We start from the raw sequence: 26,384 nt of genomic DNA on the forward strand, positions 1-26,384 counted from the left end.
AATTTATCTAATACACACAGACACATAGTCACACACACACACATTCGTGCACACACATTCGTACATTCACACACACTCTCATTCGCACACACACATACACAATGTGTATATCTTAATATTAATTTGGCATTTATAAATTTTGCAAAATTAAAATCGCAAATTTCAACAATTTCAGGCGTCAACGCAATGCCAAAGCAGCGCATCCCCGCCCAATACTCTACCTGCCCGCCCGCCCCACCAGCCTGCCTCGCCCACCTAGCCATTTGCCTGCGCCTCGTTGCGCATACGCCGCGTTAGCCCGTCGCATATAAATTTGCGACTCAATCGACGGTGGTCGTTGTTGTTGTTGTTCTTGTTGTTGTGGTAGTTGCTGTGGTCGCCTTTGAGGCGAGTGCCCCCGAGTGTGGCACATGCACACTGCGGTCTGCCTCGTTTTTCTTTTTTCCTTTTTTTGTTTTTTTGTTTTTTGGTCCAACCGCCTTCATTTGATATGCATTTAAATTGCCTCACCTCAGTCCTTCCCTGGACCTCAGCAACAATTTATGCTCTACGAGAGTGCGTGAGTGTGTGTGAGTATGTGTGTGTTGTTTATTTTGCTTTTCTTAAAAATAAGTTTTTAATTGCCAGCCGACGCGACAGAGGCTGAGGCAGCATTAGCAGTAGCAGCGGCAGAGGCAGAGGCCGAGTCCGAGGCAGATTATTCGCCAAATAATTTGGCTCTTGAGGCAGAAAATGAAAAACAAGAAACGAAACTGATCGCAAAATTTTGCAGCTTGAGCGAAAATCGTTCTGTAGGCTAAACAGCGCAGTGGCAAGCAATGTTGTTGCTGTTGTTGTTGCTGTTGTGGCATGCCATGTGGCGCAGCTAATCAGAGAGGCAGCCCCCCTTCCGGCCTGCCTGCCTGCCTGAACGCCGCCCTCTGCGAATAGTTGGCGAAATAAATTATTGAAATGAGCAGCGCTGAAATTAAACAGGTTGGTCAAAAGAGAGCGTGCGAAGAGAGGAAGAGAGTAAGGGAGAGAGAGAGATTTAGGTGGATGGGTGGGTGCTTGGGTGGCTCAGTTCAGTGTGTGGTGTGGTGCGCTGTCTGTTTATTTGTTTGATTTGCTAGCGCATTTGCCGCAGCAATTTTTGCTGAGCGCTCATAATTTGTATATTTGCGATTTTCAATTAGGCAGTCGGCAGCGCAGTTGCAGTGAACGTCGACTGCGACAGGGCGGTGACATATGCGCCACAAATATGCCACATGGCCAGAGAGTCCATTGAATGCAAGTTATTGAAATTTATTAATAGATCGCCACCCACGCGAGAGATGGCAGCAATGCGGGCTCGCGAGTCGCGACTGGACTTTGCTGGACTCGAGCTGACTTGATTTCTGGTGGCTTTCCAATGAGCCCCCCCCCTCTCGGGCACGCCTCTGCTCAATAATTTACAATTATTTCAAGGACACTTTGCATAGGCCCGACTGTGGTTTATTGCGAAACGGGTTTTGTGGTCCGAAAAAACCCACCTCAACCACTTGTCCTGCCCGGCCATGCCTAAATGACTTCAGCGCAGAGCCTCTGAGTCCGAGGCATGTGGCATGTGGCATGTCTAGCGGCGTTCATCGTGCGCTCGCACCACGCAATCTTCTTGTTGCCGGGCATTAAGTGAAAAATTGCAATTTTAACGCCCGCGTTAATTTACAGCCACACAGCTAAAGAGCGCTACAGATACAGATACAGATGCAGTTCCAGTTGCTGCCGCAGTGGTTGCTGCTGCTCCTTGGCAGAAGTATCTAGTGGCAGAAGTATCTTTGTCTTTGGACTTGCCCGAGACCTTTAAAAGTCAGGAACTATTGCTGCTGTTGCTAGAGGTGTTGGTGTTGTGCCTGTTGCTGTTGCTGTTGTTCTTGTTATTGTTGTCAATGGTGCTACTGCTGCAGTTGTTGCTGCCGAAGGCTTAAATAGTCGGAAGGAGACAGCAACTGTTGCTGTTAATACGTCATTGGTGCTGCTATTGCAATTGTTGCAGTTGCTGTTGTTGCTGCTGCTGTTACTCCTCCTGCTGCTGCTATTGCTGCCACTTCTGACCGACCTGAAGGTAAACCAGTGCGTTGTCATTGTTGTTGTTGCCATTGCCATTGTTGTTACTGTTGTTGTTGTTATGAGAGCTGCTGGCATCGAGCCTCTGCTGTGAGTGCGTTGTCATTGCCAAGGCTTTGCCTGCTGCTCCGTCTTGCTGGCCTGTTGGCCCTGACATTGGCGCGCGTCCTCGCGTTCGGCTCTATCGCATAACATTCCTTATAATTTGTTAACTTGCTATGCATAAAACTCGAGTGCGGATTTATGACTTGACGCGAAATTGATCGCGACTGATCGAGTGAAGGCTTCCGTGAAGACGAAGCCTTACCACGGCACTCAAATAAAAAAAGAGAGAAGAGAATAACGAGAGAATATAAATAAAGTAAGACAACAGCAAATAAATAAAAAAAAAAAAAGGGAGAGCAACGGACTACAGCAAGCGAGACGTGCAATGGGTCGCGCGAGGGTTTTGCAGAGCATCGCTGGCAGATCGGTCCAAGTATCTTTGGCAGAGGCTCCGGCTTTAGCTTTGGCTCCACTCGTATTGAATTCCAATGTCAAAATCGCAGCGCATGATTCAATGCCAAGCCAAGGTGGTCAGGCCCTATATCGTATTCGATCCCGCTTCACATTCTGCAGGTGGAGACAGTTTTTTATTTTTTTTTTCTGCTTCTCCCTGCTTTGGATTGGGTCTGGGGGCTTCTTGGACCGGAAGCGTGCAAGTGGCGCCAGACGCATTTATGTGGATGATGCTGCTTCTTGCGCTTTTTGTGCGGTTTCAGCCCAAATCTTAAGGGATTAATATACATCAGATTAAGCGCAGGTCTAGAGCTGCAAGTATTTCCATTGCTAAACTGGAACGTGACGAAATTTAATGTGAGGGATAAATTGACATTTGGACATATGGATAACTAAATCATATGTTTATTATACTTAATCTTAAATTTGCTCATCTATCTATTCAGTCTTTAATATTTGATCGATCTAACTATATTATGATCGATATTTATGTCTCTTCTTAAATTTCATTGATTTCTATTAGCATTTTCATATTAACAAGATCTTCTCTAAATTTCCATTTAAAATTATAATGCTTATGGTATTCGCATCTCACTATCTCTGTTACGATTATGGACATAACTTTTATAGAGGTAATCATTGTTTGTTTTTTATGATGCCATCTAAATCATTTAGACAATTTCCATTGACAGCTCGTAAGAACAGCGCTTTATACTTCGTTTACAAGCTATCGCTGGCTCTATAAAACTATATGGCTGCCAATTCGGTTTCAGATTCCCCCAGTTGGCGGTGCCTAAATGACAATTTGTGGTCGGTTTTATATGCGATCGAGCCAGTTGTGTAAACAGCTAACCGATTGGCAATTAAATGTTTATGTCGTTTCTCACACTTCGAATGCAATTTGAGATTTTTTGCTGTTGATCGAAATCGAAACAAGATTCAAGAAAGAGTGTGTAGATAACAACTTTGAACCGTTTGAGTGGCCATAAATGGCGCGTGCAGCATTAACCGTTATGTCAACTCAAAATTTAACTGATTTATAGCGCTGGTCCAAAAGAAGGGCTTTCATATAAGCCCGAAAAGACCAAAAGCCGTTAAAATCTGGAATATAAATTAAACAAAGATGCCAAAGACAAAGGCGATAAAAGTACACCAAATACATAAGAAACAAACTGCAAAAGCAAATGATGTACATATAAATATATGTATATATGTGCTTGGTGTATGTATGTATGTATGTATATATGTATATGTATATGTATATATATATATGTATATGTATATTGTCGGTAGCTGTGTGTACATAAGCAGGCAGCCAGACGCAGAGCTGGGCTAATTTAAGCGAGGACAACACCTCAACTCATATTTAAGGCCAGCTAAATCAGTGTCTATACGAGATTGTATACGTGTCTGTGTGTGTGTGTGTGTGTGTAACTTCCAGTCGCGTCCAAAGTCACCCAAAGCGATGTGGATGACGCTGACGTCGTCACCGTCGCCGACGCCGTTGTCTGTGCCTGCTTTTGGTTTTGTCTTTGTGTCTGGGCCGCAGCGCAATAAAAAAAAGAGAACAAAAAAGAAAAAAAAAGGAAAAATTAAACACATAAGTAACGAAAAAAATACAATAAAATTATAAAAAAAGAAAACATAAGAAGAAGCAGCAACCAAATCGATGCAGCAGCCGGCAAAAAGAATCACAGTGTAAAGCGTGGACGCAGAGGAGCAGAGCGACGGCAGCGGGGCGTATGAGTGATATCACAGAGTGAGAGAGGGAGGGCGAGGGCGAGCACAAAGATGAAAGACACTGAGCACACACACACACAGCAGAGGCAAGGGCATTGGTGCAGTGCAGTGAAATTAAGAAACCAACAAATTCATCCAGAAAAGTAGTCAATAAAGTGTCGACAATGCGCAGAACAACAACAGCAACAACAGCAGCAACAGGAAGACGACGCAGCGACAGCAACAAGCTGCGAGAACAAAACCAACAGCAGAGCCGACAACAGCGACGACCACAACGAAACCGTCAAAAAGCAGCAGGCAGGCAGGCAGCAGGCGATGCCATAAGGCAAGACCCAGACCGAAGAGGCTGTCCGATGTCGGTCGCAGCTTTTGCAACTTCCAGTTGGAGTTCGAGTTCGGTCGCATGCTCGGGTTCGCGTTCGTCTACGCATTCGGTCGTCGGGGCGACGGGGAGAGAGAGTGAAAGAGTGCAAACTGGCCGCCGTCAACTCAAGTCGCGGCGAGCTGAGACGCTGGCGAGGCGAGCCGAGCGTAGCCGAGCTGAGCTCAGCCCGCCGCAAAATCAATTGAGCGATCAAGTGTCTTGAGGCGAAACAGAAGGTGGAATAAATAAAACAATAACGATGATAATGAAGTTAAAGTGAATTTTGATGAATATGCCGACGAGGCGTGGCCCAAAGAACGCCAAACACAGGCACAGACACAAACACACGAAAAGCGGACAGTCAACAATAGGGAGTTGCCCAGTGCCCAGTGCGGGGTTCCCAGTTGCCAATTGGCAGCGACCAACTGCTCCGGACATCCGGGCAACTGCTTGGCCACTCGAGACATCAAAACGGGCAGACTGCAGCGCGGATCATTGCAATTAGTTAAGCAGCCGGCAGAGTAAACAGAGAATAGTTTTGTGTGCATAAGCTGAGCATAAGCAACTCAGCGAATCAGAGAATTTCGCGATGCGGTTCATGGCTTGTGGAACTGGTTCGCTTCATGAGCAAGCAATGAGCACAGCTTTGGTCTTCTTTCCTCTTCAATGCAATAATAATAATTGCAATAATCTAAGCAGCTTGTAGAAGAAAGTGATTCATGTTCATGGAACTTGTTCACCAAGTCAACAAAGCTTCGCTGTGGATCTCTTGTAGATCAACTCATTATTATTAGAGTATCTTCTAGTTCCCAGTGTTTTTGCAGATGAGCTTGTCATTTTTAGCAACTCATTCCATTCATTGTTCAAATGAGTCAATATACCCATGCTGATTCGGTTCAGCACAGTTCATTGGCAATATTCAAATGAATGAAGCTTTAAATAGCAAAACAATGAAAACAACAAAATGTGCCACAAAAACTTTCTTTGATAGCATTAGCCGTCAATCGAGTAGTGGGGGCGTGGCAAGGTGTAAGTGAAAATGGCAGCTGTAGAAGTTTTTCTTTCTGTAATTTGAAAAGTCGACAGAGACAGCGTTAAATTTTCAATAGCCCCGCACATGGGAAAGTGTCAAAAAGTTTGTGCACGACAAGTTTTTGTTGTACAACAAGAGCAACATCCGAAGTTGTTGTTGTTGTTGTTGCTTAGCTAACTGCATATTTATAGCTCGGATAGAGAAGGGTATTTGGCAAGTCTTCAAGCCGAGCTTTTTAAAACATTTTAATGAAAATTGTTATCAAACTTGTATCACTCTGGTTCGTTTTTCAAAGTATTTATAGGAAATGTAACATCCTATATCATGATTACAGTTCATAATATGGGAATAAATATTTATTGGGTAATTCTTTATTTATGGGGTGTATTAATACTAAATTTAACTTTTTGCTTAGATAAATTTATAAATATGTTATGTAGTATCTTATGTATTTATTTATTTTATTTAAATACAATTTAATTAAGTCATATTTCTAGGGTATTTTATAGTCGTTACGATTGCTGTTGGCTGTTGTTCCAGTTATATAGACAACACTCAAAGTTCGCTTGGCGCATCCTTGCCTATGTTTGGAGCGCAGCGGCAGGGTGGGCGTGGCAGCGAGGCGTATGACTTGTGACAACTTTCAAAGCTTCGAGGGCACCAAATGCACCGAGTCCTGGCTAAAAGAGAGGGCGGGACAGCGGCAGCAGCAGCAGCAGCAGCAGCAGCGGTAAAAGAAGCAGAACAAGTGCAAAAACTGAAGGCATGGTACGATTATACGACATACCCATATATACTCTGGATATGTGTGTGTGTGTCAATGTGTGTGTTTGAGCATGTGTGTGAGTGTGTGTATAAGAGGAGTTTGATATTTCCTTTTATTGAAAATGCACTTTGGTGCCATGTAAACTTTGCAATCAAAGTCAACGGCAAAGCAGAGCGAAACGAAGGACAGAGATAGAGAGCGTGAGAGGCGGCCAAAGAGAGACAGAGAGAGAGAGAGCGAAAGAGGTAGAAAGAGGTGGAGCAGGAGCTAGCTAAAAGGTTGCATCTGGCAATGGACTTGGCTCTGGGGCTGGTGGGTCTCTGCCACCTCTAACGATATAATGGCAACGACCATGGCCAGACATTAGAAGCGACTGCAAATGCTGCAATTGTTGTTGTTGTTGTTACTGTTGTTGCTGCTGCTGCCGCTGCTGTTGTTGTTGTGTTGTTGTTGTTGTTGTTGCTGTCGTAGTTACAGAGACAGACACATAAATAGAAGCACCCTGACCATTACGTGGCTGGCAGTTTTGCGTTTTTGGCCTGGCTTCCTATTTTTAGTTTGCATTCCAAAACGGCGTCGCCTTGCACCTACCTGCTCCTACCTGTTCTCACTGTAACTCGTTTTCGTTTTATGACTGTACTGTTGATGTTGCTGCTGCTGTTGCTGCAGCAGTTGTTGCTGTTGGTGGTGCTGCTGCTGCTGCTGCTGCTGTGGTCCTTGTCAACGTATGCCGCTTATTGCGATTGCCTCGATCAATGCTGGGATTTGTTATGGCTGGCCATGACGTGCTCTCTCGCTCTCCCTATCCCCCTCTCGCCGTCTCCCTCTGTCAGCTGTCACTGGCTGCTACTGTAAACTCAATGCGAAAGCCACCCACCCACCCCTAGAACTCAAAACTCATTGAGTTTGGCTTTTGTTCAAGCTCTCGGCTCCTCCTGCTGGCTGCCTGGTGAGAAAATTGTGTTGTGTTGTGGCATTTTTTAATTGCGAAGGGTCGCCACGCTACACACACACACACACACACACACACAAAACTGTTGCCTACTCTCTCTCACTCTATCTATCTTTACCTCCTCCTTCTACTTGACTGTTGGCGCATTAGCTGGCAACCAAAGCCAGACTCAGCTCTACTTCCAGCCATATTGCTGCTGCCTCTGCATCTGCCTCTGCCTTTCCTACTGCCTCAACTCCTACTACTGATGTTGTTGTTGTTGTTTGCATTTTACCTGCAACGTCGCTTCGCATAAAATGCAATGAACTCGCAATCGGGACTGTCAAGGATGTATGTGTGTGTGTGTCTGTGTGTGTGTGTTTGGCTGTGTGCTCGCCCAGTCGCTGTGCATTTTTCCCTATTTTCCGTCTATTTGGCTTTATTTAGACCACACGACTCCCGCACGTCCAAACTGAATCCTGAATGTTGTCCCTTAGCCAGCCACCAAATGCATTTCCATTTAACATGCCAACATTCGAGGGCAATGCGTGGAAAGTTGAAAGCAGGAGCAACGACTGGGGCATGAGCAGGAGCATAGAGCAGCAGTAGCAACAGGAGCAGCAGCGGGAGCAGGAAGAGAGTTGGGGACGGAGACAGGCGCTTTAGCCAGTTGTTAGTTGGGGGAGTTTTGTCTACCGCCCACTTCGCTTAACTTCCACTGCACAACAGCAACAACAATAGCAGCAACAACTACAATACCAACAAATCGCAACCACTTGCAATTGAATTGTTTTTTGGCTGTGCAACAGTTTTATGCAACAATGTAGTAAACTTTAATTGAATTGAAATTTAAATGTATTTACTTATTTCACTGATGTACTTCCCGGTTTTTAGTATATTTAGTTGGTGTATTTAGCTGTATTTGCTTTAATTATGCCTGATGCTCAGTGCTGAAAAAGCACTTAAGCAATAAGTGCTGTGCGACAGTGTTAATTAATGCCAGTCAACTAATTGCTGTCAGTGTTGTCTAAATGTAAATGGATTTGTTGTCTAGATCAGTGTTGATTAACAATAGATTTTTATTGGAATTTTAAACAGAGTTGTTTAGGGCAATATTCTGAGCCAATGCATTGCAATGTTGATCAACAAAGTTTTCAATTGTAGACAGTGTTAACAGTGCTGGAAGCACCAGGTGGGTAGTCTCAACCACTACTGCTGAAAAGTAAGTAGATATTGTCAAACTTTTGTGATTTTTGATAAATAGTAATTAGATACAGAATTTACTATTTAGCAAATAAGTCAGAGATATTTAAATGAATAAATTTTGATGAACACAGTAGTAGACAGTGTTGGGAAATCAGAAAGTTGAACTTAACAGAGCTCGATGTTGATAGGTAGTAAACAAAACGGAATGGCCCTACTCAACAAAGTTTTGTGCTTTACGTATTGCAAGTAAAGAGTGCAAAGGGGTACATTAAAAATATAGTGCTATAATATATATTTTTTTAAATATTTATCACCCAGTTTTTTGCTGTGGTAAGCGACAATTACTTTTTCCATATACCCGAAATTTACAAGCAGCTGTGCAAATGTGGTTAAAAACTAAGCGAAACTATAATGAAATATTATACAAATGTGTGTTGTATGTTGTTACTGTAGCAATTGTTGTTGTTGCTGTTGTGTGTTGCTGTTGTGTGTTGCTGTTGTATATACATTGGAAAGTTGCTGCTGTGCGAGCCGCGTCCGCATTGCCCGACTGCGCTTCTCCAGCGGCTGGCTGTCTGTCACCTCTCTTGTGCACTGCCCCGATGTAGCCTCAAACCCCCTCTCCAGCCCCTCACTGACCCTGCTTACCTCTGCGTGTTGAACAGTGCGGGCGGCTTCGGCGGCTGCCTTTTGAATGATGCTTTGGTTTCATAACTAACCGTTTTTTTTTTTGTCTTTTTGTATTTCTTTCTCAGTTCCCATTTCTCGGCCCGCCAGCTCCCCCACCGCCGCCTGCTCCACTGTGTGGCATGTTGCAAGTGTAGAGGTAAAGGTAATGTTTACCATTTCCGCTTGTCGCTTCGTCAGACGTCGGCGTGGGTACAATGAAATTTTGGAACGTGAACGTGAACCGAAAGACGAGTCGCTTAGCTTGAACTTTTTTTCTTCTATTTTTTCCTATATTTTTTTGTAGTTGGGTACGCGTTATATGAGATGCATGTCAACTTTTGGGTAGCTGCCACCGAAATTCATTTACCTAACGGGTTTTTATTATATTTTTTGCCCGTTTTTTCGGTTAGGTTTATTTTTGTTTTCTTGGCTTTTTACGAAATGCGTGCCAAGGAAATAGAAAGTACATAGACCATGAGGGCGATAATAAGAAAACTGTAAAGGTGTAAAAGCCAAAAGACAACTAGAAATTGGCATTATATGGGAAGATATATAAGTGGGGAGATTGTGGAGCTAGATATGTAGAAATTGCCATTAGGTAACGAGATATGTTGGAAGGTAGATGTGGAAGAGGAGAATTTGAATTATTTAAGAAGAAGAAGAGTGAGGATAAAGAGATGAAGCAGAATTTCTAGAAGTTTCCCTTATATATGAATCAGGTTGAACTGGCGAAATTATAAATTAATGATAATTTAGAAATATGAAAATATACTATATGTTTAATATTCTATTCTTCTCATAAGACTCAAAATTAATATCCAATCAGGAAAAGATTTTGCAAAAGAAATAAGGCAACAAATTTTCAGAAAGATTTACTAAAAGACTTTTAAAGAGATAAGAAAAAGCATGTTAAAGGTGTTGCTGAAAGCATTTGAATATTATATAATAATATATGTATCGACGTGCATACATGTATGTATGTATGTATGTGCACTAATGCACGTTTGAACTTAAGATTAAAAACTATCTATCAACATGTAAAATATAGCTATAGAGCTGCCTAAGGTCTTATTTTTTAGCTTAGGCTGAACTAAAGCGAGCTTAAAGCAGCTTAAGAGTTGCAACAAATATGCTAGCGATTGATTGCAGTTGCAAAAGCAAAAGCAACAGCAACAGCAACAACACTTTTTGTGCTATTGCTAATTGTATCAAATTTTCATTTTGATTTAGATACAGATTACGTACTCTAAGACTTTGCTAGATGCTGCTGTTGTTGTTGTTGTATCTGTTGTTTTTCGAGCGAATGTTGTTGCTTGCATTGCCAGCGGCGGCAGCAGCAGCAGCGGCAGCAACCTGCAATCATTGCAGTCAGAGTTGGAGTTAGTTCGTCAGCAACAGCTCTGTTGGCCTCATTATGTTCAAACATATTTCATATGCCAGCAACAACAAAAGTAACTTTGCTACGTTTTTGCTTGCAGTTGTTGCTGTTGTTGTTGTTGTTGCTGCTGCTGGCTCAGCAATCGCTTGACTGTTGCTGCTGCTGTTGTTGTCATAACTGTGTTTTGTTGTGCTCAGACTTTGGTTGCTGTTGCTGTCCGGTGAAAGTAATCATCAACAACATTAAGCGAGGTAAACAAACTACATACACACAGACAAACACACACATAAAAAGAGGAGTAGAAATAAAAGAGTAGTAGAAAAAAAAAGAAAGAAAGAAAAAGAGTTACACTCGCCAAAAGACTATTTGAGGCGGTGAGTCGAGCTGAGTCGCGCCGAGTCGAGTCGAGGCTTTGACCAGAGCCATAGACAGAACGCGGCCCTCTGTCTGTGCTAGGGAATTCCAGCAGCTGCAGCGCCGCCCCCCTTGCCTGTGCCCCCTGCTGGAAAGGTTGAAGAACCACAAAGAGATACGATTATGATGATTTCTAATTGAAAAACTCAGCAGCGCGCTTAAATGTGTCCAGCGGAGGAGACAGAGCAAGCGAAGATGTTGGAGCACAAAGAAACAACAAAACCAAAGAAAAGAAAAAGCGGAGAGGGAGAAAGAGAGAAAAAATGAAACGAAATTTCATTAAAACGTTTGCACAAATAAAATAAGTGCTGCAAAAAGCAAAAAAAAAAAAAAAAGAGTAGCAAAGCAGCAGCAGCAACAGCAACGGCAGCAACAACAACAACACCAACATCAACGACAGCAAAAGAAACTGAAACGAGGTCAACTGAGGTCAACACATTTTATGTACCGAACCCGAACTACTTCATACTCTACTAAATATTTGTATGACGACGACGACGGCGACAGCAGCGACGCTGGCAGAGATTCAGATTCAGTTATGGCGCGCTTAAGTGTGTGTGTGTGTGAGTGTGTGAGTGTGCGAGAGAGGGAACTGCAGCCAGCGCTGGGCTTGGAAGGCAGCGTCGCTCGTATGCATAAGCCGAGGGCAGGGCTCGGCTCGTCAACGGGCAGCGGGCAGCGGGTAGCGGGCTGCACCAACTAAATCAAACAAAAGGCAAACAGCAAAAAAAAAAAAACAAAATGAAAAAAGTGGAGCGAAAAGGCGACGGGGCGACAACGCGTTTGGGGAGCGTTCGCTGCGCTTCAATTGAGTTTTACATACATAGATTTCAGCTTTAGACTTGTAGTAGTTGCTGTTTGCTGTTTGTTGTTGTTGTTGTTGTTGTTGTTGCTGCAGAGTTGATTTGATTTCCAACTATTTGAGGGCAGCGACGGCGACAAAATGGACACAGCAACAACAACAACAAACAGCGAAAAAAAACTCGTTCGCTGCGACTCGCATTGACTAACTGAATTGTTGTTGTTATTATTGTTGTTGTTGTGAATTCGCCTCATGACTTGGCAAATGCGCTCGCCAACATTATCGTCTTGACCATCTCGTGAACTTCATTTGCAAACGTTTCGAGCAACATTTGTGTGGCTTACATGTGGGGTGGGCGCAGCAGCGGGGCGAACGCTGAGCGCCGTGGAGTGCAGAGCGAAGGCTGCTGCTGCTGCTGCTGCTGGGCAGCCAACATAATTCATTTGTATTGCTGGTGCTGCCGCTGCTGCTGCTGTTGGCACAGCAAGTGTTGCCAACTTTATGGCATTTACAAATACAATTACATTTGTAGTTGAGCCGCTGTTGTTGTTGGCTTCTTTGGCATTAGCTTTGCCGTTACTTTTGCAATTGCCGCGCTGCTAGAGATGAGCACTCACAGCTAACTGTTGGCCAAGTGCGCAACTAATTTGCATTTGTTGGGCGTCTTCAATAGCTGGCTGTTGCCTCTGCCGCCGCAGCTGATGCTGCTGCTGCTGCGAAAGCCAGCTAAACGCAATTCAATGGCCAACAATAACAATTCGGACAGTTAAGCTGTTACGCTAGAAAGATTTTCAGTTACTATGCCCTGCCAAATAGTTGAAGCTTATTTGTAGAATGCTTACATAATATAAGCGGAAACAATGGAAAAGCTTTTCAATGTAGTCGAAAGAGACAGATAGAGAGCGCGAGAGACTGAGAAAAAAGGGAGAGCCAAAGAGTGAAGAAACGAGTGACATTGATTTTCGATCAAACAGCTTGTTATGTTATATTAAAACTTAGATATAGTTTTTGAAGAGCAATAAGAAGAATTGTAAGAAGAATTGTAAGTTAATCTAAATGCCTAAATTTGAAACTCCCTATTCATAAGTAACAAAGAAACAAGTAAGAGAAAAACGCACCTAATATTGGTAAATATCTCACTCACTTTCTATAGCCCTTCAATCGAAACACACTCGAGCTGATCGCATTATGTGTGAGTTAGTCGTTAAAGTGCGGCAGCTGATGCTCGAGGCTCCCCAACTGCACAATTATTGACACGTGCGCGCCTCCACATCGAGAAGGAACAAATGTCCTGGCCACAGATGCATTTCCGGCGAATTCAGCTGTTGGTCCTCAATGTGAGAGTCGGGTCTGTGCCTGCCTGCTGTTTGTTGTCGATATTATCTGCAATTAAATACTCAATGCACAAAGCAGCGAGCGGGACAAAACAAGTAAAAATTTCAATAACTAAAAACGCACATGTCCTGCGGCCAGGACATCAACAATGATCATCATAATCATCGTCATGAACATGTCGATGATCATCCAGTTCGAGCAGATGTTACAGTGACTCGCACAAAAAACTGTTGGAGCGCGTCCTTTTCCAATGTCCTGCGCCCTTTTTACTTTTTTGTTGTTTCTTTCTTTTTTGGCTGCCTACACGCTGCGTCTGCGTCCTTCATACTTCATCCATCGTCCTGAGCCGTTTGTCTCTTTTCTTTGTTTTCCGTGCTTGTGTTTTTGGGGGGCAAACGCTACACATGCCCCGAAAATTATCCCCTAAATGCCGCTTGGCAATTGGCAAGAAGCTTCCTGCACAGTTTGCGGCTCATCAGTGTCATGGCTAGGGTAACTAAGTACACTGAACAAAATATAATTGCTGTTTATTTATTTATTTACTTTGTGGTTATTGACAACATTTTTTACTTATTTAAAAATCCATTATTTCCCAAATTAAACATGATTTTGAAACACTTATTTTCATTTCTTTTTACTTATTTAAATTATTTATAGCTAATTTTCAGAATATAACTAAAATTAAATTTAACTGAATTTAAATCATTTAACAAAAATTTATTAAGTATTTTCATTGGACTAATTTTAATTTGATTGCTCAATCTATTAACAAACGCATAAATATATTGTGGCTGGGTTATCAAAGTGCACTGAAGAAGTTGAGTAGTTGCATATTAAATTGAGCTGGAATTAATTTCCAAGTGAAAATTACTCTATTATATGCTTAACATATTTTCATTTCGCTCAGTGTAAACTCAATCATATTTGAAACTATTTAAACGGTTATAACCCTAAGATATGCCAGTTTTTTTCTCTCTGTGTATTTAGATGCAACCCCTATATCGGAAACACAAAAGGCTGCACAGATACCGCAGAGTCTCTCTGCTAATTGGTTGCCCCTGACACGCGTCATGCAGCACGTCCAACTGCAACTGCAACTGCAACTGCAGCGGCAACTGCTGAAGGTGAAAATGTATATCACTCATAGCGCGCCCTCTCTCTCTCTCTCTCTCTGTATGTTTTTTCTTTTTATCTCTGTCTGTCTTTCTTTAACCTAGTTGTAGCAGCTACCTACGCAAGAGCCGCTCCGTGTTTTCTTGTATCTATTTGAAAGTGCATTTGGGCTCAACCTTTGCCAGTTCCCGGTTCCCAGTTTTCGTTTCTTGTTGTGTTGATTTTTCTAAGCGCTTCCAATCAACACACCAACACACACACACACACACAAACTGAAAGAAAGGTGCCACATAGAGTGAAGAAAGCAATAGAATGGCATTTTTATGAATGGTTCGGTTTTGTTCTCTCCCTCTCCCTCTCCTCTCTTTGAGTGACAGTGGAAAATTATTTTAAATTTTTTTGAAAACGGGGCAGAACCAAACACTCGAGGTCACATGATTACTGTCACATTAAAGAGCAAGTCTTTAACATCAGCTGCGGCTACTTCAAAGTAACTGCAGAATTTATGTACATATGTAAGTATACATATTTATGACATATTTTCGCAATGGAAGTAATACCCCGTAGCAAAATGCAAAAGCTACGAAAAGAAGTGCAAAAAGGTAGACGACTTTAAATATTTGCTCACTGAACTTACAGAACGAAGCTGAAATGATCTTTTCAATTAGCTAAAATTGGAAATGTGTGAAATTTCGCTGCGTTATATAACAGAATAAACAAGTTAGAATCTAAACAGAATCGATAGACAGGAAGGTATCAAGAGACCTAGATAGAAGTTAGCAAATACAAATATGTATATACTTAAATGATCTTTCTTATATATAATAGCCATATCGTTAACAGATATTCTGTTTACAAGATTCCAAGATTAGCTAATTGAAAGTTAAATATATGCTAAACTCTCAATTACTACCTTCTTATGCATAACTAATTGAAGCGTTACAAAATGTGGCTGAGCATGGGCATGCCCCATTTGCAAAGCTAAGCATGAGCTGCAGTTGTGGTTGCTGCCGCTGATGTTGCAGCAGAGTGGTGCGAGTGTCCTCCAGGAACCAGCCGTGACAGATGTTGCCGCATCGATTGCCAGCTTGTCGAGTGGTTTCTCGGCCTGTCGATCCTTCGCTCTCTCTCTCTCTCTCAGTGAGACTCTCCCTGCCTCTATCCAGCTACCCCTTTTCTTCGCAATTTTCGATTCAGGGTAGTTTCTGCTTAGATGTCGGTGGCTAATCAATCGCATGCCATGGAAATCATGCTACAGAACAACACAGAGTAGAAAGCATTCAGTGTGAAAGAGAGAGAGAGAAGAGGAGAGTGGGAGAGAGAGAGAGAGAGAAAGGCCACCAAACAAGTTAGAAATCTATCTTTTTCTTCTTTCTTTTCGAATTGCATTGACGACGCATCATTAAAATATTTTCCAATGCTTGTTTGGTTGTTGTTTGGTGTTAAATCAAAAACCACTTGAACGAAATAAAATCTTTCTCACAGTCGGCGACGTGAAAGAAGAAGAAGAAGAAAAACAAAAAAAAAAATATAGGAATTGGGAACGGGACTGAGAGTGGGAATCGAGACAAACAAATTATGAGAACGAAAAAAGAATCTCAAAGAATGTCTGGTTTTTTTTTTTTTTATCTTGTTGCCTGTTGTTGTTGCTGCTGTTGCTGTTAAATTGATGACAACAACATCAAAACGGACAGGCGTGCGCTTCAACTGTATCTGCATGGGCTCGAGATGCTTCGAGAGAAAATTTTATTAACCGAATGCATATTTACAGGCTTGAGATAATTCTTTAGTTGATGATTAAGTATCTGCATACTTCGGAAGTATCTTTAGCTAACCAAATGTACCTGATTGATTTAGATACTCTTAGAGTGTCTTATTTATGATCCTATGTAAGAATATATTTCGAGAGTATGTACATTTGGTAACGGAAATAAGTGGAAAAGCTTGAGATACTTAAAAGTATCTCTTACTACCAGGCAAATTATGCAAAGGTTCAAGATATTTTATACGTATATTTATAAACTTGAATCCGCTTCAAAAGTATCTTTTGTTGACCGTGACGATATTTTTATTTACCTGACGACGATTCGAGCACAATAAGTCAATAATCAGAAAGAGAACGACAGCCAGATAGATGTGTGCACATTTATAGATACAAAGATACTTTGGTATCTACATGTTTGTACTCGTTTGGATTGGCTCAGACCGGATGGCTAGATGGATGGTTGGCTGGTGGGTTGGTTGGTTTGCTGCCTCGTTGCCTGGCTGGCTGGCTGTTTCGCTGGCTAGCGGTTAGATCGCTGCTTATCATCATTATTCAAAGCTAGCCACCAACGCGACCATAGAAATAGAAAACTAATAATAATAACAAGAACGGCAAACAGAGACGAGAAATAAAAAACAGAAAACAAAACAAGTTTCGCTTTGTGGGCGAGTGCATGTGGAAGAAGAAGAGATATATGAGAGCCATATATGTTGTGCCGGCTTGAAAAATAAAAAGCAGAAATTCTATGCTCATAAAACAACAAGTTCTTGATTTCGATGTCGAGTTCCTATTGAGAGCCAAAGCTCTAGTCGGAGCTACCATTGCTTCACATGTAAAGCAGACAACATCAACATTTTAATTCACACTCCGGAGCAACCTTTCATCAGCGTCATCGCCATCGTCATCGTCATCGTCAGCGTCAATATCAGGTTCAGCTTCGACTTTCGGGTCCAGGAAAGACGCACGACCCACGCTCGAGTTATGATTTTTTCTTCTTTATTTTGTCTTTTTTTTTGTTTTTTTTTTTTATTTGTGGCCATTTTATAACTAACAACATTCCAACCACGGCGCCGCTGTTGTCGTCTGTCTCTTGACTCTGGTTCTGGCCTGAGCCGCCGTCCGCTGACCACACACGTCGCTGATGATGAGGTACGGCGACATAGCAAGAACATTTTGAGCCAGAGTAAGAATCAGAGCCTGAGCTGCAGTTGGAGTTGGAGTTGCCCTGCCCAGGGGCATTCAATGAGCGGCTGCTGCTGCTGCTGCTGCTTGGTGACAGAAGCTCTGACTCGACTGCAGTTGTAAAAGAGCCAAGAGACCATGGAGCTCAACCGTTTTTTAGTCCATTAAAAGTTTCTGAAACGCTCATAAGAGTAACAATCGCACAGCTGGGTTGTAAAGGGATTTGAGTTAATATTGTCACTCTTAAAGAAGATTTTATTTGTTTTCAGCTAATGTTAGTGCTACAAGGCAATAGATTGAATAGGATGAACAAGAGTTTGCATATTGAAAATTAACTATATGAAAGGAGAGAGGAACGCAAGAGATGTTCTCTTAAGAGAACATTCCTCGGCCTTCCACTAAATATTTCAAATATCCAGTTATTAATTTTTTAAACAGCTTCACATATTCATTGGATATTCTTTAGCCATCTTCGCACTTGCAGTGGAACTGCTTAAAGGGCTTTGGGGGCCTGCGTCTCTTTTATGGCTGACCGTAAAACGAATGCAAATATGCGGGATCATAAAATGAATTATAATTAGCCAAATGATTGCGAGCATTTATAAACAGATAAAATTGAAATTGATAAGCCTTTAAGGCCTGACACTGTGCCAACATAAAGATCGTTCACATTATTATTCAAAAGGTTATCAATTCGCCTTAAATTTCTTGTTTATCTTCATTGAATCTGATAAGAAGCCCAAATTGAAAATTTTAAGTAGCCAGAAATATGCTCAAATGGCAAATGTATCTAAACTAGAGTGAGAGTGAGTGTGTGTGTGTGCGCGTGTGTGTGCCAGCAATCACTAGCTAGGCGTATCTATTCTAAATGTTTATCAATTTCTGTTGTATGCGCAGCTAACTTCGGAGCTTCGAGCATTGTTTTGTATAATTATCGTGGTTAATGTCTCGACCAGGTTTTGTTTTTTTTTTTGCTTTTGTATTATTTTCTGTGTTTTTTTCTGCTGTGCTGATAAAAAACGATTTTTTTTTTATCAGTTTCGTTTTTTTTTTCTTGTGTGTATTTTTGTGTTTTGTTTGCCTTTTAATTAAGTGGAACACAGAAAAAAATATAATAATGGAATGCCAGACGACAAAAGTACAATTTAACTATTGTTTGAACTGCCAAAATGACCTTGAAGTACCCAACAACAACGGCAGCAGCAAGCAGCAGCAGCAGCTAGACTCTAGCCAAAAACAAATCAACTTTCTTTTGAAAGTTGTGGCTAATTTTTGAGATGCGGCCATTAAATGCAGCCGAGCCTAGGCAACGATTATAAACAGCAACAACAACAAGAGTAACTGCAACAAAAAGCAAACAAAAAATGAAAGTAGACACAAAATTTAGTTGCAAAAATTTCGTAATGCTCACCCTTGCCTGGCCCCCAGCGCCCACCTGGCTGCAACTGCACCAACGGCAACTGCAGCGACTGCAGCAACGGCAGCAACTGGCATAGGCCTCGAACTGGCCAAATAGCATGGAGCTTGGGCCAAGCTCTATCTTGGCCAAGATGCCGCATAATTAGGCATAATTTATGACTAGAGCAAATATGACTGCCGCATGCAGCATCAGTGGCAAGCTGCAAGTTGCAAGCTGCAGCCAGCTAGTTGCAACTAGGCAACTACCTGTTCAAGTGAAAGTGCCGCAACATTCAAAATCTGCATGCGATGCATGCAAATTGGCCAATTAGGTGTCATATGTCAGAAGGACAGCCGAGCCATGCACTAAGAGAACTTTATGACCACTAATCAGGTATTAATTACCAGCTTAATTGAGTTTGCCTTTGGCAAATGAAGAACCCACCTTCAAACCTTATAATTTTCAATACCTAATCAGGCAATGCACTGATTGAGAATTGAGTAAGTAATTGCCATATATGTAGGGCTTACTTTTTCATGAGCCTTCATGCTTTATCATCGTCAGTCTGATCCCCAGCCTCATTTCATCATCATCATGATCCTCATCCCTATCATCATCTATATAAGTATTCTGATCACTGTCAACTACATAATCCTCATTGTCATTCTCATTCTCGTAATCATTAGCTCCAACACCATCATCATTATTCTCATCATTTTTAAGATCATCGGCCATTTACATTTGAACTGCATCGATGCATTTGTTTTCTCGCTTCATAGAGTTTTCGTATCTTTTGGGTTTCGTGTGTGGCAGTTGCATTTTACTGCTAGGCCTATGTGTATGTGTGTGTGTGTGTGGCATCATTTCAAAGCTTGCCGTCTATCGCTTGTCAGTTTGTTTATGGCCCTGGCTAGGGTTAACGGTAAATGCATTTTTACACGCCCCAATAATAGAAACCTCTGCACAGATTCCGAATCACAATGTCACCTCTCTCTCCTTCCCTTTCTCTCTCTCTCTCTCTTCGGAATGGCAGTGACTCTCTGCTAGAGCTAAGTACAACAATAAATCGCCGCTTAAAGAGCAGCGCAACTGACAGCTGGAGCCAAGTCTGATGAGACGCCTACGCAACCCGATTCCAACTTCATAACTCACTCAAATCAAACAAGAACAATTTAAGCGGCCTGTGTGTGTGTGTGTGTGTATGTGAGTAGCTTAATATACTTGTAGTCGTGCAACAAGAGTTTTGTGTGCATCTAGAAATTGTGCTCAATTTTCACGCAAAAGTCAGAGATATGCACACACACACACACACACACACGCAGATACTTACATTTACGTGCGACTGAGACAGAGACCAAGATGTGGCGGGGCCTGAGTCTTATCAACACAGAAGCATCATCTAGCACAAGATGCTTTTATCTCTCTCTCAGTTTGAGTCGTTTCAGAACAGGCGCACAGCAAACGGCAGAGCGCACTCCACTCAGCAGCACAGCAGCTGCTCGGACTCGGATTCGGACTCGGCCACGGATACGGACGGGCGCAGGGCATAGTCTCAGCAGCAGCAGCAGCAGCAGCAGCGACAGCGGCAGCGAGTCCGACTCGTTGACGGCAGCTGAGTGCGCACAACTTGCCAAATATACACAATGGGCGAAATGTGCGAAAAACGACAGCGAACAGACAGCAGCAGCAGCGTCAACAGCAGCGACAGCGACAGCGACGCCAGCAGCGGCACAAAACTGGAAATTGAGGAGCCAAAGAAGATATGGAAAGCGTACAGAACAACAGCAGAGTAGAACAGCCAGGAGCGAGACGGCGACGAATAGGCATGAGAATGTGTGAGCAGGCAGAGAAGGCATGCGACTGCGACTGCGACAGCGACTGCGGCTGCGACGAGCGCAAATGAATCGAAATGAGGCGAGTTGCAGTCGGTGCAAGCCAGTCAACAGCCAAGAGCCCAGAGCTATAGCCAGAGCCAGAGCCAGAGCTGGGCCACAGCCCTGGCCATATTCATAGTCATAGTCATAACTATAAGCATGCCCATAGCCAGGCACTTGGCAGCTTGAAAGCGATGCGCCGTCTGCCACTCGCTGCGCCCTTTCACGCTGCTCTGGGCGTTCTCCCAGTTCTCCCAGTTCGCCCAGCTCTCACCCAGCTCTCATATGCTCAAAGCTCGAATCTAATGGGTGCCGCGTTGAGGCAGAGCGGGAGTGGGGGGCAGGCGTAATAAGCGCAGTTTGTGTTTGCTCTTTGCATATTAAAATGAAAAGAAAAAATGACAGAAAAATATAAAAAACATGAGAAGCAAAGTACCGAAGAGAGGAGAGTAGAGAGGAGAGAGGAGAGAGGATAGAAAAGAGCGCAGTAACTGTTTGTCTAGAACAGTCAAGGGAAAGGGGAGCCCTGGGCGGGCGGAAGCACTGGAAGTCGGGAGTGTGCAGTGTTGATTGCACTTTGTGCGAGAATGAATCGCAAAATGCGCTTGTTTATGCTCTACACTGTTGAAAGTGTGTGGGGTATGATAGAATCAGTCGACAGGTTGAGCATATGAGAGAAAGTAAATAAAAGGAGTAAGAAATTAATATTTATATTATTATTAATATTTAAACTTTAATAAATATATATAACCAATATATATAATAAAAAAAAATATATATAATAAAAATTATTATATTATATATCATATTCATATTCAATAAAATATTTGTAAAATATTAATTTGCAAATTCTCTTTACATTTCCATCACATATGTAAAGAGTACTTAAGCTTCGTTGCAACTGTGCTCTCGCATTTGTCACTAGATCCTGTGTGGGTGGACAATAGTGTGAGGGGCATAAAAGAGAAGAAGAAGAAGTTAGCATCAAGCCAGAGCACTGACAATGAAGCCATCATTGTTGGCTGTGCCTGTGCATCAATTGCAACCCCCAATGGAGCTAAGCCGCTGCCCAGTCCAATGCATGCACTTAACACAGTTTTACAAGGGACACACACACACACACACATAGACACAGGGAGAGACACGCAGAGGAGCACGCACTCCCTCTCTCTCCCTCTGTCTCTCACGCTCTCTGTCACACTTTCTCTCTCATTTGATGCGTCGCTCAATCGCTGCTATCTGCTCGCTCTCTGCGGCTTTGTGTGTCGCGTTTTGGGGCACTGAGAATATCGCTCAATTTCAATAAAAATAGCTTAAAATTCGAACAGGCGTTCAGCAATGAACGAACACAGCAAATTCACATACACAATACATGCATACATTGCATATCTATGTATGTATGTGTGTCTGTTCTTGGCTGGAAATGTTCTCGCTGCGACGTCTGTGTCGGCTGCGTCGGCTGCGACGCTGCTGCGTTGCTGCGTTTATTTTGGGGCCAGGCCAATTTGTAGTGCGACAACGAGACCCAGCGACAACTTATTGAAAATGTGTTGAGCTCTGCTCGCTGCTTGCTGCGAGCGAGGTTTGTAAACGCCATTTTGATTGCAACAATGACGACAAGCCACATCTGTCGGCAGCCAAGAACCTGCCACCTACCGAGCAGCCAGAGCCAGGCAACCAAGCAGCCCAGTTGAGAATGCAGAGACTGAGACGCAGCTTGCAAATCGACCTGCACTCTCTGCTGTTGGCCTGCTGATGCGAGCGCCGCAGATGCAGATGCAGCAGCAGCAGCAACGCCAGCAGCAGCAGCAGCAGCAGCAGCATCCAAGCCAACCTTTGTATTTGTGTTTTACTTCCGGTTCGTGGCAACAGACGAGACTCTTGGATGGGGGATGTGGCATGTGGCATATAGCCAGTCGAGTGGTTTGTTTGGCTGCTGCATTTTTGGAGCGCGATGCTTCTGATGCTGCTGCTGCTACTGCTGCTGCAAGTTTGCGGTCGTTGGCTTTAGCTTCAGCTTCGTTTCGTTTCATTTTTTGTTTGCTTTTCTTTTTTTTTTTTTTTTTTGTGCAGCTTGTTCTGGCGTCGCTTGCTACACACCCCCTCTCATATTCACTCATGTGGCAGTCCGTGGGTGGCTGCAACTCCGCCGTCTACTTATGTGCAACAGCAACTACCGCCGCCGCCGTCGTGTTTCATAACTGCAAAAGTGCTGATTGAGTTCCTGAGCGAGAGAACTTATCCTACACAAGTGAGATACGAGTATGTGTGGCAACTTGGCTGGGGCAGCATCAACAAATTGAGCTGCAAAGATTGCCGCAGGGCCAACTTAAGCTGCCTGCTTAGACTTGTCTTAGACGAGTCCAGGAAGCACAAGTAGTCGGGCAATGCCTTCAATGTGTTGCATCAGGGTGAGATTCCAATGAAATTTCTATTACTTACGAGACTGATTTGCACGATGTTGAGATACTTTTGCAGGCGAATTGTTGAGCATAAGAATTTCTGTATAGAGTCTTGCTCGAGCTGACATCTTTAGATGATATTGAGCTGGAAGGATTAGCAAGTGTCTCAGAAAGTGCCATGACTTTCCCATTTGTTCACACCTGACTGACTTAACAGCCATATTGATCATATATAACTCACACTTTCCTGTCTTGATCGTTTGCAAATTTATGGAAATCTTTTCATATCTAACTCACTTGGATGTAAATTTTCACCTGATACACTGCTCAGTTTATTATTTGTGCATAAATTTAATGCACTTATCGGGCGACAGCGATCTGATATGCAGCTAATTAACAATTTGCTTAGTCAGCGCCTGCAAAGTGCTTTTGCATTGATATGCTGACAGTATCTGGACAGATCGCGCGATCAGCGGCAGTCTATATAACATATTCATATCGAGCTGCTGTTCAATTTTATTAGTCATCAACGTGAGCTGAACTAATTTTGAGACGCTGACAGGCTCAATTTGTATTTACCACACCTGTCGTATACGTAATATTTGCCATATATTTAACAGCTGTACTATCTGTGGACTATAGCCAAGTTGAAAGTCTATTAAATATTGCTTTGTTGCACAAATGGACAAGCTTAAGCAGCGGCTGCTGCCACAGATTGATTCTCACAAACCGATTGGCCAATGCGGCGTATGCGCAATATGCTATAAGCCAGTTCTTTGGACAACCAAAAAAAGCGAACAACATAATTAAGTATTTATTTATTTACAATTTTGGGCAATAGCTCCAGCAACAACAATAACAACAACAATAACAGCAGCAATTTGAATGCAGCAGCAGCAACAATTTTAACTATTGGTGTTGCAGCTTTGTTGCCTTTGCAGTTGTTGTTGTTGTTGTTATTGTTTGTGTTGTTGCCACAATTGCTCATTTTGCTGCTTGCTGCAACCTTGTGCTAAATTTTCCAAAACGTTAAACGCTGCTGTTGCTGCTGCTGCTGCTTCGGCTGTTGAGGCTGCTGGTGTCGGCGACTCTCGACTGTTGCAACCAGCGATAAATGTCAGTCAAGCCACGCCTCCCGCCTCCCTTAGACCCCTTTCGTGCCCCTCCCTGCTGGCTGGTCAAGAGGCTGACGCATAACAGCAGCAACAACAACAACAACAATAACAACAACAGCAAGATCTAAAATAAAATGTTGACAAACAGTCAACAATTTCCATTAAAGCGCATTATTGATGCTTATGAGCAAATGTATCTTTGAGATACGCTTGCGCCTCACACAAACATCACGCCGTTTTATTAGCTGTGCGACTGACACCATTTGCTCCAAAAGCAAAGCAGCTGCACCAAATGGCTTCCGAGTGGAGCCAAAGATGACGCCAACAACGGCACAAACAAAAAGCTGTCGCATTTTGCGTGTCAAATCCATTCGCAGCGAGGCTAATTAAAACAATTGCTAAAAAAATAAATAAAAAAGACCCCAAAATAAGACAAAGAGCGAAGAGCGGTAAGAGTGGAACTCACAGCTGCTGGCATTGAATATAGATACCATTATAGATGGTTATAGAGCTATATATACCAACATAACTGAATAACAGAGAAAAATTTACAGATACAGATACAGATACAGATACAGATACTGATACAACACTATTTATATAGTCATAGCAGTATATACGTTTATCCAGCTACAGCTGTAGTTTTGGCTGGATAATTTGGTACACTGCACTTGGCATATGAAAAGTCGCAATTAACGCGATATATTAAAAGAAAAGAAAATTAAATAAGAAACTAAAGCGTTTGAAGAAAGGCTAAAGAGAAAAACAAGAGCAGAAGTTGAAAACGTTGCGGTAGGAAATTACTTTAATTTGTTGTTCCCATTGTTGTTGCCGTTGTTAGTGTGGTTGTTGTTGTTGTAGCTGAAATCTTGGCTAAATGAATGCCTGACTGGCTAGCTGACTAGCTGACTGCCACATGTTTTCACATGATTTCCACACGATGGACAGGTGAAAAGCAAAGCCCAAGTCCGAGTCGCAGCTAAATTCACTGGAGCAAGAAAAGAAAACGTACCAGGAGTAAGCGAGATGGTGGTACAGGAAGAGGGAGAGGAACACGAGGGATGGCGAAGTCTGTCTCTTGGCCAGGTTAACAACTGACAGGCTGAAAGTCAAGCACAACATTTGAGACGTTGTCTGGGTAAATTTTAACTGGCAGCGACAACAGCTGCGGGGAAGTTTATCTCCAGCCCCCCTCCCTCTCTCTCTTTCTCTTTGTCTGTGTGCTTCTCTTTCTCGTAGAGTTTTCTCACCTGCACTCAATTGAACTATTTGCCCAGTCTTCAGTTGCTTCTTGCAATTTCTATTCAAGAGCACAAAATTACTTAATAGCATTTTGCACGTTTTTATTGTTTTTTGAAACTGCAAACATGAATAATTAAATGCGAGTATCCTAATTACTTGACTGACTAGCAGATACTCTACCTTTTAATGCCAATTGTTATTTCTATAAATAAAATTGCTAGAATATTCAAGTCAAGTCATGACCACCAACAATATACACACACTGTACGCCCTGCCACGCCCACACTCTTGAGCTCAATTGGTTTAATGAGTGTAGTGTGTATAGGCGCACCAAGCCAAAAACAAACCCAGTACACAGAGCGAAATAATAGAGTAGAAGGTGGTGGAAGGAGAAATCATACAAAAGGCGCATAAATTAGCAATGGTCTGTAATTTCGAAAAAGGGTCGTCAACAGCTCTTATAAATGTAACTGGGGTGAGGGCTGTGTGGCAAGTGTCTTGCAAAAAGTAAAAGAAAAAGGCGAGAAGGAGGCGTGGCAGGGCAAGAGGAGGCGTTGTGGGGTTCAGTCACAGTCGGCGTGGCCGCGACGCATTCATTAGTTTAATATTAAAATAGTCATAATAAAAATTGTAGATAAAAGTCTGTGAAACAATGTGCAACAACAGCAAACAACCTGATGAAGAATAAGAAGCAGAAGCAACAGAAGAAGGAGACGAAGAACAGCAGCAATAGCAACTCAAAACGGAGTCCAAGTCGCGCCAGTCAAGTACAAAGGGCCAAGATTTATGAACTGCACTGAGTAAGACTTGTGTGTGTGTGACTGTAGACGAGACAGTGCTTGTGTGTGCTTGTGCATGAGGAACTGTGTGTGTGCATATGCGTGTGTGTGTGTACTCCCCTCTCAGCACTCGCATTCTCATCCCCATTTCAAGTCGCGCTCTAAGCGGAGCAATGAACTATTTACGAATATGCCCAACTGCTCAAGGCATATACATTCACACACTCACACATATGTATTATACATATACATGTGCATACAATCACACACTCACAGTCGTCTCCTACTTCTA

At 42.7% G+C, this 26,384-nt stretch overlaps 1 long non-coding RNA gene across 1 annotated transcript; it reads left to right on the plus strand.

Moving 5' to 3' along the window:
- The first annotated feature begins 8,401 nt into the window (after positions 1–8,401).
- LOC149269153 (uncharacterized) lies at positions 8,402–10,339 on the plus strand. The gene is made up of 2 exons (XR_016269652.1): positions 8,402–8,953; positions 9,379–10,339. It is a non-coding gene; the product is annotated as an uncharacterized LOC149269153 (long non-coding RNA).
- Positions 10,340–26,384: the final 16,045 nt, after the last annotated feature.

This window comes from Drosophila arizonae, chromosome 4 (genome assembly GCF_054131065.1).
Source record: "Drosophila arizonae isolate 15081-1271.41 chromosome 4, UAZ_ARI_1.0, whole genome shotgun sequence".
In the NCBI taxonomy this organism is placed as follows: domain Eukaryota; kingdom Metazoa; phylum Arthropoda; class Insecta; order Diptera; family Drosophilidae; genus Drosophila; species Drosophila arizonae.